This window comes from Carassius auratus, unplaced genomic scaffold, assembly GCF_003368295.1.
Source record: "Carassius auratus strain Wakin unplaced genomic scaffold, ASM336829v1 scaf_tig00037429, whole genome shotgun sequence".
Lineage (NCBI taxonomy): Eukaryota > Metazoa > Chordata > Actinopteri > Cypriniformes > Cyprinidae > Carassius > Carassius auratus.
Window position 1 is genome coordinate 25,436 of NW_020526379.1, and position 5,443 is coordinate 30,878.

General features: G+C 40.3%; 1 pseudogene; it reads right to left on the reverse strand.

The window, feature by feature from the left end:
• Positions 1-450: 450 nt before the first annotated feature.
• On the reverse strand, positions 451-3,072 carry LOC113083131 (transcription factor SOX-11-like; annotated as a pseudogene).
• Positions 3,073-5,443: the final 2,371 nt, after the last annotated feature.

Here is a 5,443-nt window from a genome sequence, read left to right on the forward strand (position 1 = left end):
ATTATCTTTTAAATTAGTTTTGAAAACATAGATATAGAAGTACAAAATGCAGTTTGTAATAACTTTGTGTAAATGATTGTAAAGTTTTTATGCACTTCCAGAGAAGAATTCCTAATACCAGGCTGGACAGGTAGTCTAGAGAGTGAGAAGTTTGCTGAATGAATTCAGTTAAGAAGTGAAAAAGTGGGGCAAAACCCTTTTGGAAGCTTTAGGAAGAGGTGGGGGTCATGGTTGCACCAATCAAAATGAGCATCATCCGGCAGTGCGAGATTTGATTTCTTAAAGGAGCAGATTTGTTCTGGTCCAGTGGAGAAGAAAGGGGGGAAAAAATAAAGGCATTACTCAATTTGAAAAGAAAACGTTTGCTTGCATCTGGAAACATCAACCCTCCTGAAGGGTCCTTGTTTTGAACACTCAGGCACAAATGCCATTAACCAGACATACATGTTCTTATCAGTTCCAGCTGATTTATTTGTCTCAGATTCAGACTTCAGCATGACGACATGTAACTCATTTCCTTTGCTACAAAACGCAGATGGTCCATTTTGAGAGTATATTGCACAAAATATTGAAAACAAATGTGCCATGATTAAAAAAAAAAAAAAAAAAAAAAAAAAAAAGGCAAAACAAAATCCAGTTTTACACCTGCTATTTGGGACCCATTCACACAGATATACATAAACTCCTAGTTTTACTATATTACAGACATATACAATCTTCCATCTAGTACCAGAAATGAGGCTCATGTGTTCCCCCAATTCCATTGTACACTTTCCTATAGAAATGCTTCCGATCACAGCTGTACATTTGCCTTGAGTGAAATAATAACCAGGCATTTAAAATGCAAGTCGACTTGTCAGTTTAATTCTTGCATGCTTTTACAAATGAAACCGGGTTGAAGTGCCTGAAGAAACCTCACTTAAAGCACAGTAAGAACATTCCCTTTAACTGTACAAAAATATGCCAGAAAATATTTAACTTTTTTTTTTTTTTAAAGATGAGGTATGTTGGTCATGTATCAAAATGCTTCCTGCCATACCTGTGTGTTCTAGAGTGGTTATCTGCTTAAATATTCCCATACTTGAAGGGAAATGGAACCGGTTACACACACACACACAAGAAATTACACAAGACCTCAGAAAAAGTTGCATCCTGAACAGGGTTTCAGAATTGCCTCCATTCAGTCCAGCAACCGTTTACCAGCTCCCTGCAGAGATATGGGTGGGAAGGGACTGCATAGTTCAGATTTTACATTTTGCGCTCCACCACAGTTTAAGCAGTTTCACTGCAACCCCACAGAACAGCCACAAGCTATGGCAAGCTACTTTAACATTTATTGCTTTAAACTAATTGGTATCTATTTTCATGTGACTAGCACTTATTTTATTTACTAGTAAGTGATAAAATAGTGGCTAGCATCTCAATCTCACTTTAAATAAATAATTTACGTACACATTATTCCCACTAGTCACCATCCCATACTAGTACCAAGTGGAATACACACTAGTGCCTAAAAATCAGGTACTAGAATCTACTCAATTTAGCACTAGTAAAACTGGAACATATACAAGCAATAATTGCAATACAGAGTGAATAGTTTGAAACGGACCATGACAGAAAGAAAATATTTAATTATACAATTTGTTACCAGTAACAGAACAGTATATTGTTACTACTGGGATAGTGACTAGCAGCAAGAAAATAAGTAAAATTCCTAGTGAACTGAAAAAACACCAACTAATGGCTTAGAAGGATAAAAACAACTGCTTGTCAGATAAAAATGGAAGCTATGTAGTTTGAAGGAATGCATGTTAAAAGCGCTTGCCGTACACACAGCCCTGTCGATGATGACCATGTTGTCACTTTTTCTAAGTTACAAGTCTCGAAACGCAGGTTCCGCCGTCTTACCCAGGACAACCACAGAGGCAGAGTCAAAAATATTAACCTGAAGATGCGAGATTCCTCCTTGGTTCTGGAGGAATTTGTCAGTAAGTGAAAACAAGGTCTGAAAAGTTCGCCTCCAGCCAGTCTCCAGCGATCATCTCACTGAGCTCGGGAGTGCAATAGTCCGGGAACTCGAAGTGAGAACCGAGGCTGCCCTCGCTGAAAGAGTCCAAATCTTTATCCACCAGAGAGAGACAAAGGTTTCCTGAAGTGTTACCCAAGTCCATCGCGTGAGAGCCCGCCGTTAAGTTCAAACTGAAGTCCACCAGCAAGTCATCGGAATCGTCGCTGGAGCTGCTGGACGAAGAAGATACGGACCTGAAGGAGGATGCTGGTGACACAGATGCAGGGTAAGCTGCACTCTGCTTGGTAATGTTCTTGAAGTTGTAAAACAGTCTGCTGCCGGGAATTGCGCTCGTGTGGCTGGACTCCTCGTACATGCTCGCGCCCTCGGACTCCGCAGCGGAGCTCAGCGTGGGGCTCGCGGGGACGTTGTGCAGCCTGATGTGCTTCCTCTTCCTCGTAGTCATCCTCCTCGTCGTCGTCGTCGTCATCCTCGTCTTCGTCGTCAGTAAGTTCCCGTTTTGATAGACTTGGTCACTTTTAAGTTTGTTAAAACATAGTTAAATCTGCAGTCTTGTGAAGAAAGCTCTGGCGGTAATGTTCCCCGGTTTGCTCGGCTTGAGTTTGGCACACTTCTTCCCTGCAGCTCTGACACTTTTCCCTATCTTCTCCGGCGACTGCAGCGCTGGTTTCGAAGAAATGTCGAGCTTTGGTTTTTTCTTGGGTCTGTATTTGTAATCAGGGTAGTCAGCCATGTGTTGGAGCCGGAGCCGCTCGGCTTCGCGGATAAAGGGAATCTTTTCACTGTCCTTCAGCATTTTCCACCTCTTTCCTAGTCTTTTGGAGATCTCAGCGTTGTGCATGTCTGGAGACTGTTCCATGATTTTTCTCCTCTCGATCTTGGACCACACCATAAAACGCATTCATGGTCGTTTAATGTGGCCGGTGGCTGTCTTGCACCAGTCCGGTTTCGGTGGCACCGGGCTGCACGCCATCAGATCGTTCTCCTCGGTGTCTGTGGTCTCTCGCGACATGCTGTGCTCTGTCTGCTGCACCATGTTAAAATATACTTTCTCCCTTGATACACTAACAGCTGCCGCACTCTAAGACAAACCTCTTTTCAAAGTTACCGACTGCCTTCTTATTAGTTCCTAGGTTTACCATATCGATTGCGTCACGTATAATCATCCAATAGCGTGCCGCGGCTCCGCCCAAAAGCCTAGACATTAACCCTTTGCGTCCAAACTAGACCTTGCCCAGTCAGTGATTTAAACGTTGCCTTTATAACCAAAATGCTGCCTAAGAGACAGCCTACTATGGCATCATAATGTCATATTTACTGATCTAAAACAAATTCAAGTCACCTGTATAATTTATTTATTTATTAATTTATAAATTAATTGAATGCTCCATTTAGTGCTTTTTTTTCATTTTTTCTAACACATATAGGATTGTGGTATATAAAGGTGAATGATGCCTCTATGTTGGCATAAAAAACTAGATGAAGGCATTTTACTAGACTGGATTCGGACATGCCTTGTTGCCATCCTGCCTCCATACATACACAGCCCAAGATTTCATTTGTGTGCACGCCTGTGGGTGGGACTTTCATTATGTGTGTGAGACAGGCATATTGGATGACACCAGGGGATAGAGATAAAGTGAGAGGATAAACATTTACTGTAAGTGTAACTGTATTTGAAAAATCAGAGCATGAAATGTAGTAACTTCTTAAGCATTACCTACAAAAATACCAGTTAATAATAATAACTGGTGTAATCTCTACAGAACAATAAAAGTATGAAAACACTTAATTAAGATTTTTCTAATGCAGTAAAAAAAAAAAGAGACTTAATAAGTTTTGACTTCTGGGATCCAGGACCCCTCAACAGCCCCCACAATTCGAACACCAATGTTTTGCAACAAGTATATTATTATTATTTTGTCTTGCAAAGCTGTGAAGGTTGGTTGAAAATATTGAGTCTATATACATTAAGTTAGGAGCCAAGACTTTTAAAAGATTGTTTCGTCCTTTTTTTCGCATTTAGGAAATTCTGCTGGTGGCACTTGCACACTTCTCAACATCCATGCACTTTATTAACTGATTCCAGTTTGACAAAATAATGTCAGTTCTGTTGCTGATTATACTCTCCTGTCCCCACTTACTTTATATTATGCAAGAAGAAATGTATGTAGGTTGTTACTCTGAAGCCCGATCTCATAATAGAATAATGATGTTATATACATCTCAGTCGTCTTGACCTACATATTTACCTTGCATATTTCTCTATATAATATGATATGTCCTGACGGCAGACAGGAGAGGGAGTGCAAAGATTGCTGTGTCAAGAAGGTGAGCAACTCTCTCGCTCTCTCTATTTCTTGGTAGACCACCCTATACAACGCTCTGGCTGACAGCCAACTCTGTCTCTGATAAACCTCTCTGCCTTTCTCTCATTTTTCCTTCCCCTAGAGGGCATCATTTACCCCTTTGAATCAGTCCTACACTGCCCCCATGCATCAGTTCTTCCCTCACATCAGACTCATGCAGTGACACATTAAAATGCAGTGAGAGGATTTGCTGGTCAATTTTGCATTGAGATATTGAGATACAGCCTTAAGATTAATCTTCACAGGCAATGTCGACCAGACCCCCACCCCTCCCATCGCGTCTTTCCCTCTGAGACTGGCTGCTTTCTGAGGGCTGCTTGCCACAAACCACATGTCTTCCAACTCAGAGCCATGGACCATAATATTCTGCTGCCTTTTCAGCTACTTTGTATAGTCTAATATTAATATGACAGTATCGCTGCAAGACCTGGAGTTACCAAAGGTTGACATGCTTGATAATGTACGAAAGGAACAAAGTGAGCTTATTATAATTTCATCCATCCTGCAAACAATAATTCCCACGTGTCCCATGTGTTCTTTAATAAATAAATAAGTAGATCTGTTATTTCCAATTTTACAACATTGTTGCCATGACAGTGCAACACCATAAACCTCAGTACTACTAAAATGTATTTTAAACAGCTTTTATAGCTTAAGTTTTAAACAGAGGAATTAATGTAAGTGGTTTTAATAAATGATACGAATCACATTTCAGCTTTAAATCCTCCAAATATTGGCCCCATTCACTTCCATTTTAAGTGCCCTACTGTAACCCCTTTTAGCCCTTTTTGTAAAGAAATGAGGGATGAGGTGAAATTATTTTCTTTATAATCAACATTATACTACAAATGGTGTCCTTGAATATTCCTCTAAGCTTCAATCCAGGAACATTCAAGAATTCTTGCTGCACCTATTTCGCATTTTATTTTTTATAATATAACACCCTCCTGCTCTCAGACCAGTGATGCATTACAGTAAATTAGATTGAGGCTTGTACAGTGGTAAAATTTGAGAGAAGAAGGGAAGAGAAGATGATAGAGAGACA